Here is a 14,664-nt window from a genome sequence, read left to right as displayed (position 1 = left end):
AAGGCTCAATTTTGGTTCAAGAACTCTTCTGAGGGATTTGAGGATGATGAGTATTTGTGCATAAGTGTACAAATTTCCACATATTTAAGGTTTCAAAACGATTTCTGATGATCCTGTCAAAATGGAGCTCCTGGTTAACAAAGGAAGAAAAAATATTTGTATAGACACAAAAAAGAGTTTTGTTTTCCTACAATTAATGACCATTATCTTAAAAATATACTACTTGTTTATGAGAACACTAACACCATATTTCAGGACAGATTCAATTCTTCTTTACTAATAGCATATTCTTTCATTGTCTGCGTAAAAATGGCCAACTCTATCACACATTCCTGGTCTCAGTAAAGATCAGCGGGTCACTTTGGGATTTGCTCACAGAGGATTTACATTTCACTCTCACAGTCTATGGGAAGACTTCAATGCCAGGAGCATACAGTGCAGATCTAAACAAGAAGCAACAGGCAGTTCCCAATGTGTTTTATTGTCCTCTGAGGAAGTAAATGGGTAAGAGATCTTGAAAGCCATGCAGTGGAAATCAGTCTGTCTGCCATAAATATTTGATGGCACTTTGAGCCCAAAACTGTAGTACTGCAGTTTTGAAAAGAATTCATTATAAATTATGACAAGAGGCATTTTTATTTTCAAGTTACAAAAAAATACAGGACTTTGGTCATAAGTAGCTTTATAACTTCCCTCTTGTAAAAGAAACTTCGGGAATTTTTTGTGGGGATAAGTTACCACAATAACAAACTAAAAGCACAGAGAGTAAGTATTAATACATTTACATCCTGACAGTGACCCGTTTATGAAAGTGAGTTATCCCAGGTTCACAAGACACTGTGAAATCCCTTCCTGTTTCACTTCCTCCATATATCAAAATTTCTTTTCATCATAAGCAGACTTATTGAGAACAAAGTTATGCATCTTCTTAAATGCTTTGCAGAACCGAGGATCTCTGCACTCCTTCTTTAACCTGAAAATAATTCAGGCAAATCTGAAACGCTTACTTAGAAAAAGAAAATCAGGAATCAATGGGGTTCTTGGCTTTCACACTGTATAAATTTATGCTGGAACATGGGCACTGACATTTCATTCTTTGCTGTTGTCACACAGTACTGCATAGCAGATCAAATGTAGCAATTAAAAATGTTTTGAAACTGCAACTCCTACTCCACAAATTACAGCAGCCTTTTGTTACGGAACAACCAAGTCAACTTCCTGTTTGTGCTTAAACTATTCACAGCTTCAGCTGATGTCCTGCAGTGTCTTTTCCAAAGGTCACACCACAGTTTTCAATTCACACATTTGATTAAAAATATAAGAATCACAGTGTCCTGGGAAATGATCTGCAGTAAAAATAGATCAAACTACCTGCTGTTTCCAGGATAAACCAGGTTACTGCCTCTTTTCCCCACTCAGTTAGCATTGCAAATAGAGTAGGAAATATGCATGTCTGCAGAAATCCTGCTGATAAACTGGGGAATTATTGGAACTGAGGTTGTTGTTTTATTACTCTTTTTTAAAAAAGCATAGCTTCTGTAGCTATTAACAAATATGCTCATGTTAATAAATGGTCAAGGAAAACCAAGAAACAGAAAGCTAAGAGTACTTAGATTTTATAAGGTCTAAGCTCCCATTCTTCTTTAACTGCTGCAACATACTTTTGCACAATTGCTTTCAGACCATATTGTCATAACTTTCCTTACACTGATTAGCATCCTCCCTGAAGTCCTATTTGCATTTAATGAAGCTACTATGGAAGAGACTCTTCAGAGAGAGCCTGTATGTTGTCCTATCTTTCTTTCAAGATCATGTCCCTGAATACGTGTGGTAGGATAATTAAATGACTATTCTGTTATCAATAATTTTAATACTTTGGTGTCCAACATCCAGAAACTTTGAAACAACATTCACAGCATATGTTGCAAAGTCCCTGATGAAAGGAAGTAAAATACAGGAAAAAACACAGCAGTGAAGTACTTCTCTGTCAAATTACAAATTCCTTTGAGTTATACAATAAACACTGTTTTTAACTCAGCAACTTCATTTTATGTCACGAGCTCAATTTATCTCATCTTCTCTAATCTAAAGCAAGATCATGATATTGTCCAGGAAATATATTCACACCAAACCAGATGACTATAATTACAGTTTCACCCCTTTGCTGTATTTTCAGCTTTTCAGCTACATTGTCTAAGGAGAGACTAGTGCAGAATCACTTAAACCGGGGATATCCAAATGTGAGAGTGAGCATGTAGGATGAAGGTTTAAAGCCAAAAAAGGCTGAACTGGTGAAACCTTTCCTGGAATCCTTACTTCTCCAAGGAAGATATGGATAGATTCAAAAATGGAAAATCCCAACCGGACTTTAGCAAGATCCAGTGGTTAGACAAAGTAAAACCAAGAATGTGGTTCTGAGACAATCTATGAGAGCTGCTCTGAAATAATGCTTCCAATTTTATTATGTTGGCCCACAATATTAAAGGCAGATGTTAGTGATATGGCAGTAGAGGTTGAATAGCTGTCACATCATAAAATGAAGAATGTCTTGATCAGCTCATCCTCACAAATTCATGGATTATGAGGGAACTGTGTACAGAGCTTAACATTTACTTCAGTGTGTTGAAAACAATGGTGGCAATATTGGAATATCACAAATCTTGCACCCAGTGGGTCCCACAAGTGCTCACACAGGAACAGAAAGAACACCAAATGCAAGTTTGTCAGGACTTCTTATTGAACAAATATCATAGAATTATAGAATCATAGAATCATAGAATCATGGAATCATAGAATGGCCTGGGTTGAAAAGGGCCACAGTGAACATCTAGTTTTAACCCCCATGCTATGTGTAGGGTGACCAACCACTAGACCAGGCTGCCCAGAGCCACATCCAGCCTGGCCTTGAATGCCTCCAGGGATGGGGCATCCACAAGCTCCTTGGGCAACCTGTTCCAGTGTGTCGCCACTCTGCGTGAAAAACTTCCTTCTAATATCTAACCTAAATCTCCCCTGTCTTAATTTAAAACCATTCCCTGCATCACAGTATTACTAGTGACAAAACAGTGTGTAGCCACTATGAGCCAGTCACAATGGCAATCCATGCAGTGGTGACGTCTGAATTCCCCATAGACTAAAAGTTCAAGATGCTGCCCTCAGCAGCTAAAGCAGTGTGCACTGTCTTCTGGGATAGGAGAGGGGTGACCCTTCTGGATTTCCTGGAACTTGGACAAACCATCAACTCTGACCACTACATCACAATGCTTTCAGCTGAAGGCTGAAACTTTCAGAGTCAGAACAGAGAAGATAACCTTTCTCCCTCCATATGATAATACCAGGCCCTATAATAGTTTGAAGACCATGGAGAACATTGCCAGTCTTGACTGGACTGTCCTACAACACCCACCATATATTCTGGATTTGGTGCCTTTTGACTTCCATCTGTTTGGGTCAATGTATAATGGGCTGTGTGGGCAACATTTCCCTAGAAATGATGCTGTCATAGCAACTGGGTCATCCCAACCTGTGCAGTTCATCACAGGTGAAAATGTATAGCTAATGGTGATGACTATGTTAAAAAATAGCATTTTGTAGCTGAGAATTTCCCCTATCAAATAGTGTTAATGTGTTCTTTGAATCTGTTGTAGTTTGGAAACAAATAGGAGGCATTACTTTTAGAGCTAACTATTATAACAGGTTGGTGAGAATTTTGAGTGGAAATGGATCAAGTTTTAAGAGTCGATGTAGCACATGCTCTTTCAAATGCAAACAGGACTAAAAACTGTCCATTTGACTTGTTCTACAGTGAAATGAAACAACATTCTGGTTTATTTGCAGTGCAAGTTACAACTAAAATTTAGTATGATTTTTGCCTTAAGAGTGACTCTAAGGGGAACTTCACTTTTTTTTTTCATGATTTCTATTGTAGCTTTAGCTATATTTAAACTGAGTTTTTATGTTCATACATCATCATATTTTTATTTAAGTACAAATAAAAATTGTCAGAGGAGAATGAAGTAAGTCTTTGTGAACCTTCACTGTGACTATGGGTTTGTACCATTGGAAAATAAGGTAGTTGAATGTCCAAATAAACAAATAATGCATTTGAACTAGTCAATCATACATCAAGAAACACATATCACTGGCCAAATTCTGCTCTAGTGACATTCTGACCCCCTCAGTTACAGTCACCTGCTGTGGGATCTGCTAGCATGGAGCACCACTAATCACCTTCACCAGGTCTTTTTATTTGAATTGGAGCTGCAACCAACAGTTTAATAATGAATGTTATTAAGTTGATAGACTAGATGTTAGCAAAATCATTTATATGGGTATTTGGTGAAGCAAACTCAGTGACTGACTTTAATGACTGCATTACTGTGCTGAACATTGGCAAAATATTTACTACCTCCTTCAAGATCTTTGTCTCCAAAGTAAAATAACTTCAAATACTGATAGTCTTTTTTTAAATAACCATTCTTATACATTATTCTCCTAAAAAAAACCCTTAGCTTTCCATACTCAATACATATATTTTCCCCAGTCAACCTAAAATCTGAAATTGCAATATTGGGAAAAAAAGCCTTGCAAGTCTCTACTTTTATATTCTCACAACTTGAAAATAGCCACAGCAATCTTTTTGCCACTACATTTTCTGAAACTATACTGTATAACAACTCTACATCGTTCTGATAGCTCACAATTGCAAGCCTGCTTTCCTGATCCAATTTCAGCTCGATATTTTTGCAATAGATCATCTCACAGAAGCAGAGCAGCCAGAGCAAAAATTTAGCATAATTCACATGTTTAGGGCTCTGTCAACAGATGTTGAAAATACAAAGGAACAATTGTGAAGATAAAATTAATTGTAAGTGAACATTTACCTATCAAGTCTAGAAGAATGGCTGACCACCTGGGTTGCCAGCAAGTGCATATATTATTGTCCTTGAACTTTGAATGCACTAAAATACAGTGATGTTGCCCAGAGAAATAAATCAACTTAAAAGTAACATACTTCTTTCTAATTACCATTAATAATATTTTACTTTTGCAAGATTAATGTACCTTAACAAAGACGCAGTGAAATCAACTGTCTGTGCTCCAGCCTTCAGTCATATTGCTGCCTTTTTCTACATTACTTACATTCATATATGTTTCTAAGCAAATTTGGAATAAGGATGTACAGTATAGAACATACATCAGATACAGATGAAGCAGCAGTAGCACAGTAGCTTTTCTAATATGTTAAAAAACAGAAATTTTCTTAATAAGAGAATGTCTTTTTCCCTCTTGAAAACTGAAAATGTACTGAGATTTATTTTTTCCACTGAAAAGTAACAGAAAAATACCAAATAGTGAAGAGAATGTCATCCCAAAACTTCCTGGATTCAGTGGTTCTTTGATGAATAGCAGGTGGTTTTTCTGACTGTTTTGGTTTCTGGGGGCTCAATCCTAGGGCACACAGGTTTGTTACAGAAAAACCAGGTCTCTGCCACTGGAAAAGTCCCTTTAATGAAGGATAGCTCCATGTGTATTGGTACCTTCGCTCATAGGAAGAATCAGAAATAAATGTTTTCTTGTCCAGTTTCCTGCTATAATGTCACTGTAAACTTTACAAGCATTTTCCTATCTTTTTTGACTCTGCCTACTCACCTTCTTGAAGTGCAAAATCCTATATAAATGGCCACATCTTTGCCTGAGGTCCAGGTCAGCACATTCGGCAGTGAGGGGTTATTTGTGTGTTCACAGAAACTTGCCTGGCTCTGAAGCTCGTGACCCTCAAACAAGAACTTGGAAAGCTTTACGGGCTTTCAGTTCTGCTGAAGTATTGCAGGAATTCTTGACTGCCTTCTGTGAAATCAAGACTCGAGGGCAAAGTTCTTGGGACAAGCTCCCATGATGGGATTCAGCTGGGCAAGTGTAGAGCAAGGATTCAGTTCAAAATTAGGGACATCATAATGCAGGTGCCTACAGGCGCATGTGGGGTCTCATCTCCCATTGCAGTTTATGGAGATCTGCTCAACAGAGTTTAGTTCCCCAGCCACTGCGGGCAGAGCTCAGATGCATATGAAGTGCTGAGACATCTATATGCAGTTAACACATGCAACACAGGGTCTGCATAATATAAATTATTCCTTGCAAGCAACAGGCACTGCAATGGGAACTGAGCAGTTGAATTTTTTTATTTCAGAGTGAACTGAGCTTGCCACCAAGTTCCACTGACTGTAAAGATTGATTTCTATAGAATCTAACAGGAGTGTTTCCTTCCCTACCACATGCCAGTAGTCAATCACGAGTAGATGTTTTGGTGTTCCAGTTTTGAACTGTGTCCACATATAGATTCCTAAATTTGCTTGTCTAAATACATCAGCTGAATATCATCTCTGTATCTAAAATTATAGCGTGAATCTCCCTTTTAGTTCAGTCAGGAGATAGATGCACCATTCTTTCTATTTTAGTGTGATAATTAAGAGCTTACATGGGCCATTGACATCTTGGGATCTTTGCATAAATTTGGGGGTAAGTGTTTGCTCAGGAGACATATGAGAGCAGGGATTCCATTCTGGAAACATGCCTGGTGGCTTTCATCCCTTATCTCCAGCTACTGGCCTGGAAGGGTAACAGCCGTCTGTAGGCTCTGTGCCCAGCCTGGAAGCCACAGACAAACAACTTGGATACATTAGGGCACCTTTCTGAACACAGAAGCTTATGCTTAATTAAGTGAATAAACCCCACAGTTAGTTTGAATGAGTTCTGTTCATGGTATCCAAAGCTGAGGAGTATCATACTTTACCTGTGGTATCCCTCATTTATTAAAAAAAAAAAGGGGGGGGGGGGGGGGGGAAGCCATCTTTTTTTTCCCCCCCAAAAAAAGACTTTTTGGCTTTTATTTTCTGAATAGGACATTCTCTTGCCATCATCTTATTTAGAATAAATGGTATTTCCCTGCTCTAGGTGGCCTTTTTGTTATTACATACCATCTCTTTTGCATTTGGCTTAGTATTTGGTTCTTTTTCAGTAAGATGTAAGAGACAGTAGCCACTAAAAAGAGGGATGTCAAATGTTTCCCAGTAGGTCATTAATCTTTCACTGGCCCTAAAATCTGTACTGGTCTATACATTAAAATATAGATATTAAATAACCCTATCGGTTCTGTGGGCTTCATAATCCTGGTTCTTGACTGAGACCAGACACAACATCATACTTTAAAAAAGACAAGCTATTTGGAGTAATTCCTAACCTCTTCAGAACCCACTGCATACAATGATAACAGAAATAATTCTGACATATGTGACTCATGTACACTGGAGAAAGTCTCACCTTTTGGCTTGCCCCAAAGGACAGTGCAAGGCCAAGCAATTTGTATTCCCTCACTGTGGACTTTACTTATCCAGTCATGGTTATCTCGAGATTCAAAACAGTAGCTTGCAAGAGCTCTGTGTTTAACATAGTATAGACCTAGACTTACTATTTTATCTCAATATCTCATTAATAAAATGCAAATAAAAATGCTTCATCTGTCTTCCTTTGTTTAGCTTTATCACTAATGCTCTTACTAATGCATTCCCAGAATCCTGACCTCATTCACTCTCTGAGGACTGCAGTTGCATTTCCAACCACATCACTAGTTATGAATTTGTTAACCTTAAGAGAAATCAGAGAGATACTAGAGAGACAATGCTGACAATGAGTGGGAGTACTGTGCCTAGAGCACCCAAATACAGAACAGCTGTGTTGTTCAGCAAATCACCAGGCCTCACCTGGGATGCTCAATGACTCATAAATTTCATTTACTTCCTTGAATCATTCAGATTTTTAGCACCGCAACCATTCCAGCATGCTTCCTGAGCACATAGATGTTCCTCCTGCAAAACTTTCAGTTAACCAGATTATTTCAAAGCTCTTGCTGCTGTCTTTTCAAATGTTGATCTTCTGTTTGCCTTCAGAACCTCACTGGCATCCATGCCTGTACATCATGTCACTTCTCCCTGACAACGTGAGCACCACTGAAGCTGCAGAAGGGCAGCCGGCAGTAAAAGCTCGAAGGCTAAGTGGGTAAGTGCGAATGAACATGAAAGGACATTTAACTCAGCTTGACGTTGTAGGTGACATTTCTAATTTCCAAAAGCCTTTCAGCCCTTGCAAAATGCAGAATGACAAAGTTTCCATGAAAGACAGGCAGACCCATCTGCTTTGCTATAAATGTTAACAAATTACATCTGTGATGAAGGTCAGAGAAAGGCTGAGTAATATTTATCAGAGATAAAAGAACTGAAATAAAAAGGAAAGATTTTCTTTTATTGGAAGTGGGTTCATCTTCTCATGGGGTTGCACAGTTAGGGTCCTCCTCACCTACAGACACCCTGATTCCACAAGTCTTGCATATAATGCAGTGCAGGAGCCTTATCTGCTGAGGTTAGGATTGTTTCCAGGAAAATAATTGTGTGGGTCTGTGTCAACCAGCAGACGGAAGGAGGTGATTCTGCCCCTCTATTCTGCTCTCTACTCCCACCTGGAGTACTGTGTCGGTTCTGGAGTCCCCCAGCACAAGAAGGACGTGGAGTTGTTGGAGTGAGTCCATTGGAGGGCCACAAAGATGACTGGAGGGCTGGAGCACCTCCCTTATGGGGACAGGCAGAGTGAGCTGGGGATCTTCAGCCTAGAGAACAGAAGACTCTGAGGAGACCTTATAGCAGCCTTCCAATAACTTTAGGGGCCTACAGGAAAGCTCGGGAGGGACTTTTTACATGGGCAGGTAGCAACAGGATGAGTGGAAATGGCTTTAAACTGGAAGAGGGTAGATTTAGACTAGATACCAGGAAGAAATTCTTTACTGTGAGGGTGGTGAGACACTGAAACAGGTTGCCCAGTGAGGCTGTGGATGCTCCCTCCCTGGAAGGGGCTATGAGCAACTTGGTCTAGAGGGAGGTGTCCCTGCCTATATCAGGGTGTTGGAACTACATGACCTTAAGGGTTCCTTCCAACCCAAACCATCCTATGATTCTATGAACTCAGGCTGAGGTGAGCTTCAAATGTGTAATCACAGTCTCAATAGAATACAGAAAAGATAGACTGCTTAGATTTTGTATGAACTTCCTTGTGAATTTTGATGGGGTCCTCCTTTCCTCAGTTGCAGACTGCTGATGGCTTTTAAGCCTCAGCTGAATATCTAGCTGTTATTTAGTTTATTTCCAAGCATATGCAGGTGACCATGTTTAGGTTGCTAGAGAAATAGTTCTGGTTGAGGCTTATCAGGACATCTAAATTCACTGTAGTTGCCACAATACATAGTTTTCCCTGAAAGTATTGAAATAATTTAGAGAAATTATATTATGTAAAGGGATGTTATATGGAGAATATTGTAACTTTTAAAGATGTGTGAAATCTAATTAAGAATCAAAAGAGATATTGTCCTATTTTTTAATTGTGCTTTTCCCCAATACCTTCCCTATCTTGCCCAAATTTGCATATTTTTCTTTTCAAGCATTTCAGGCAAAATACATCCCTCCAATCAAAACATCTATATGGACGTGAATTTTTACATCCTTTCTGTATAAAAGACTTATCTATAAAATGGGATCACTTTCACTCAGCAAGGCAGATAGACGTGATGTTTCTTCCACTTTCTTGGGATATGATGTCTAATTTTACTTGAAAGTATGTGTACTTACTCCTTTCAGATAAGCTCATATTGATGTCTGTAATAAAATACCCCAAAAATTGAATTGCTACCAGCTTTGCATTTCATTAGGAATGCTTTGTATGCCTCTGATAAGTATTTGCCAGTTTGGATTTTACCCAGACTGCTAGAGTCAATGCCTCTGATATCTCAGAGAAATGGCTGCTGGTCTTTATTAATAACAGGTCTCCAGGCACCGGGTTTATACTTTATGTAAGAGTTTTATACTTCCTACAATATCATGCACTATGGAACAATGCTGCCCCACTGATTTAGTGTCTGCTTCCCCCTAACTGCAGTAGCAGTGTGTTTTGCAAATCTGCAATCACTACTATGATTTCTCCTTGTAAATATGGAGATTCTCACTGACCTCACCTTTTATAATAGCATTCATGATATTTATAACACATAAAGACCCTGTCTGAGACTGTCACTAGCTCTGCATCTCATGGGAAATTCCTTGTGTGCTGCTAGTAGCTGCTCTCAGTTACCTAGAGCCTGACAATACACCTAGCAAACAGCATCTTTTCTCTAAGAAACTGATGATACCAGTTGGAGAAGACAGAAAATCAGAGAACCAAAGACTTCCAGGGATTACTATGTCAGGGTAAAAAATTAAAACAGCCTATATTTCAAATTTGTTTCTTTGTGACTACCACAAGCCATTCTGATGACACTTTTACCATCGTTTTCACTTTGCTCTTCATGGTAATGGCATTCTCTTTCCACTCCTATGCCCAGTTAGTCAAATTTTGCAGAAATACATGCAGTACTGAGAAGTCTAGGGACTTCTAGTATTTCAGAGTCAAACTGCAAATTGTCAAAGGATTAACTCTGTTTCACTTATGAAAAATAGAGGCACAGAATTGCAGGGGACAGAAGCAACCTCAGAAGGTCAAGTCCAACCCCCTGCTAAAGCATGTTTTCTGCCATGGGTCAAACAGGTAGACATCCAGACAGGTCTTGAATATCTCCATAGAAGGAGACTCCACAACCTCTCTGGGCAACCTGTTCCAGTGCTCTATCACCCTTACTGTAAAGTTCTTCTGCATGTTAGTACTAAACATCCTATGTTCAAGTTTTAGGCCATTGCTCCTTGTCTGATCACTATGTACCACCAAGTAGAGCCTGGCCTCATCTGTTTGTCTCCCACCTCCCTTAGATATTTAAAAACATTAATCAGATTCCCCTCAGTCTTCTTTTCCCCAGGCTGAACAGCTCCAGGTCACTCAGCCTTTCCTCATACAAGAGATGCTCCTGGCCCTTTATCATCTTTGTGGCCTCCACTGGACTCCTTCTAGGAGATGCCTGTCTTTTTTGAACTGGGAAGCCCTCTTTTTAATGCACCCTGGGATACCATTGGCCTTCTTGGCCTTCTTCAGGGCAACCTGCTGGCTCATGGCCAAAAACACACATGAAGACTGTAATATAAAGCAGACAAATGTCTTTAACAAAAAAAAAGAAAAAAGAAAAAAGGATGTTATTGTCATAGCAAAGTATTTTAGTAATAACACCAGGAAGGTAGATATTCTTTCGTGTGAATGTAAAAATAAAAGCGTTACCAATGTGATTCTGCTCATGATCTGATAGGCATACATATGTACAGCCATGTTCAGACATTCACAGATTATTTCACATATTTCAGCTCTGGACATGCATAACAGTTACAGGTAGAGCAGAATGAACAGAACATTGGTATTTTGAAAAATAAAAAACAAAAAACTAAACAAACAGAAAAAGTAATGCTCTCAAGTCATTTTCTGACTTAGCTGACTTCTATTTTCTGGTGAAAAACGTAACTTTTAGGTGAGGATAGTGAAACTCTTTTCTATAGCCTCATCAATTTTGGAAATGTTACTTTAACTTAGACCTAAAATGTTCCCAGAACCTGTTCAGAATAAGAATGAGGAAAATCAGATACACAACTTCGCATAATAGTGACGCTGGTTTTTAACTAATGCTGTCTTACAATTTAACTGCTCTGTGAGAGAAAAATATTTTCCATCCATATCATTTGAATGAATGTTATTGCAGTCAGCAATAACAGAATTTCTAACAACAGAACAACAATTGTTGAGTGCACATAAAATCTCAGTTGATAGATACAGATTGAGAAACAGTAAAAGCTTCAGGCAAAAGCCATCATTATTTATTTGAAAGATGCGTAATCAGATTTATAGGGCTGATTAAAGTGATATATAATCTAAGACTTGGTAAGGTACCCCTAAATTTTCAAAGATTTGGGTGAGGATTTAGCTCTTTATAGCTGATAGGAGTCACACGGGCTAAATTACATGTACTGCTCTGAAAATATAAGGAAATAGCTGTTGAAAGAGAAATGGCTCACAGAATGCTGTATAAGGCAACATGTTGTTTGCATACTATTATATGGAATTGCAGGCTCTGCAGTAACTGTTAATGGGGGAAATTTATCACTGCAGAGAGGACCTGTCAAAGCAGAGATGAGGACTGACAGACTGCTTGACAGTGAAGTGAGAAGGGACCAACCAAAGCCTGTTACACAAATGGAGGACAGTATGGAAGAACAGCACAGAGATATCTGTGGGGAGATAGGAGCATCAAGAGGGCTCACTGAACAAGAAACACTGTTAACAGTGCAAGGAGGGAGGGAGAATATGTAGAAGGACTGACCAGACAGTACTTCTAGCTGAATATTACCTCTTGCTAAACAAGAAAGTGCAGTTCCAAGTTGTGCCTTAGCAAAGTGTGCTTGTTTACTCTATCATGACCTGCCCTCTGCCATCAGCCCATCACACAACATTGCTGATGTGCTCCATTCTGCTTTAGAAGATTCAGTGAAGAGTGTGTACTACTCAAAACTCAACCTGATGTGAGATTTTGTATTGGTCCAGAGAGAAAACGGGAACAACTAGAAATGAGGGAAAGAAAGAAAATAAGTCTGACTTTAAAACTGATATAAAATGTGAGAAGTGAACATGATGGCATTGTGAGCTGAAGCAGACAAGAACTTTCTTTTGTCCATCCCAACGTAGACAATGTTAAGTTTTGTGTAATGGGAAGAGAGTTAGGAGGTGACATGAAAGTCACAGATGTAGACAAATATGTAAAATATATACTGTATTTCAAGAGGGAGCAGGACCAGAAGCTGGAAAATAAATTTGTACCACAGTATCAGAAAGATGGCAATAGAATGGTGTGACCTAGTGAGATTACCCGAAGCAGAAGTGTAAAGTGAGTTATATATTCTTTTCCCTTTTTATAAATAGGGTTTCTGACTTGATATACTGCCTGCGAGAGTGCCATCTGGTGATCCACAATTACATTACAAAAATGACCTTCCTGAGCAAGCTATGGTTAGAGCTAAAATACAGATATTTCTGTAACTCAACCTTTTGCTGCTTTCATTAGACCAAGACAGTATTACATGTGTTGTACTGAGAAAATAAAAAATCATTAGAATTCACGGGGGAAAAGGCTGGAACAAACATACTTAACATTTGAATAAAGCACAAGCAAATTTTTAGCAAACTGAGCACAGAAGGTATGTATGTAAAATCCCATTTATGCTATAAGCATGGAAAGGTGCTTTATATAAAAAGGAGAGTTTGGAGGAGTATTTATATAGGTTGTTAACACTCCAGTTAAATCTTCACTCTAGAGTACGTAAAATGTTAGATGGTAAGTAGTAAAGGTAGATTCAGTAAGGCTGCTCTTTGTCTTTAGAGATCTTTCTAAATTTACTTTTTGTTGTTCAGATCGTTCTACAGTCTATATAAGTATAAATTGCTGCCACTTCCCTCTATGACCTCCTGAAAAAAAAATCTCACAGCCAAAACACTTACCTTTGTTGTTTTCATCTTCTTTAAACCTTCAGAAGAAACTATGAATTTGAAATAGTGTCAGTGATTTCTTTCATTACTGCAAGGGGAGGTTCCTGTTACTGTCAATTTGGGATTTATAGGACCCACAAGACTTGCTTCATTTAAAAAGGAAATGTTTCTTGCAGAAACCTGAATCAGAATCAATATATTATGAAACTATGCTGAAGGGAAATTTTTCTTATGAGTTACACAACTGAAATACCTGTTCATCTCCCCTGTCTAGAAAGTAATGACTCCATGTTTAAACCAATGTGAAAGTCTAGATTAGGTTTGGATCCAATTCATATGTGAGATATATTATTGTTCAAACTCTCTCCTATTGCTAGAACACCAGTTCTGAGCACCAATAAGCCATCCAGACCGTCAACCCATCTTAACATTTCTAATCAGAGGATCAAAAAGTGTATTGCTCAATCAGGTAATTACTATAGTATTTATAAGGAAATGAAGACATGAAAAGATAAAATGATTTTCCAAATATCATACAGAAAGTGCTTACAGGGGTTAGAAATAGAGTCCACCTGAGCCTCCAGCTTTGAGTCTGGATTTACACACTAGACCACAATATCTTACTCCAGAGACCTTTGGCATCCTAGGGAAGAACTGAAATCTGGGTTAAGAACTGCAAAGACTTGAAAAATAATTTCTATAAACAACACTAATTGTCAATTTAATCAGTCACATTTATCCTCATTTAGATGTAAGTGAAGATTAGGTCTCTCCAGGGGGTAAGAAATAGCTGAAATAAACACAAAGCATTGTCTTTTGAGACACTAACCACCAGCAGCTGCTCATTAAGATCAGCTATTTTGCAGAAGACTGGGAAGTAGTAAATGATGTACCTAGTCCGAAAAAGGAATAGATTCTAGGAATAGCAGTCAGAATAGATTTGCTTCAGTACCAGGTAAAATAGCTGAAATACTAATTAAAGAGAGAGGAACCAAACTGCACACATGAACAGCAGCTAGCAGGGATTAAGCAATTCAGTTCGGAGAAAAGGAAATTTTGTCCTAGATATGCTAGAATTCTTTTATTGCAATAACAAAAGAGTGAATAAAGGAGAGCTAGTTAAAATAGTTTATTGGGACCTCCTGGAAGTCTTTGATACAGTCTCCTACAATA

At 38.5% G+C, this 14,664-nt stretch overlaps 1 long non-coding RNA gene across 1 annotated transcript in view; it reads right to left on the bottom strand.

Annotated features, from left to right (window-relative positions):
* The window catches only part of LOC107053169, a 43,283-nt gene extending 29,700 nt beyond the window's left edge, over positions 1–13,583 (bottom strand). Inside the window, exon 1 of the long non-coding RNA XR_006938906.1 lies at positions 13,504–13,583. This is a non-coding gene — a long non-coding RNA (uncharacterized LOC107053169). The remainder of the gene's footprint in view (positions 1–13,503) is intronic.
* Positions 13,584–14,664: the final 1,081 nt, after the last annotated feature.

Source organism: Gallus gallus, chromosome 3 (genome assembly GCF_016699485.2).
Source record: "Gallus gallus isolate bGalGal1 chromosome 3, bGalGal1.mat.broiler.GRCg7b, whole genome shotgun sequence".
NCBI classification, from domain to species: domain Eukaryota; kingdom Metazoa; phylum Chordata; class Aves; order Galliformes; family Phasianidae; genus Gallus; species Gallus gallus.
The sequence above is the reverse complement of the archived record's forward strand: the minus strand, read 5'-3'. Positions and strand labels throughout refer to the sequence as shown.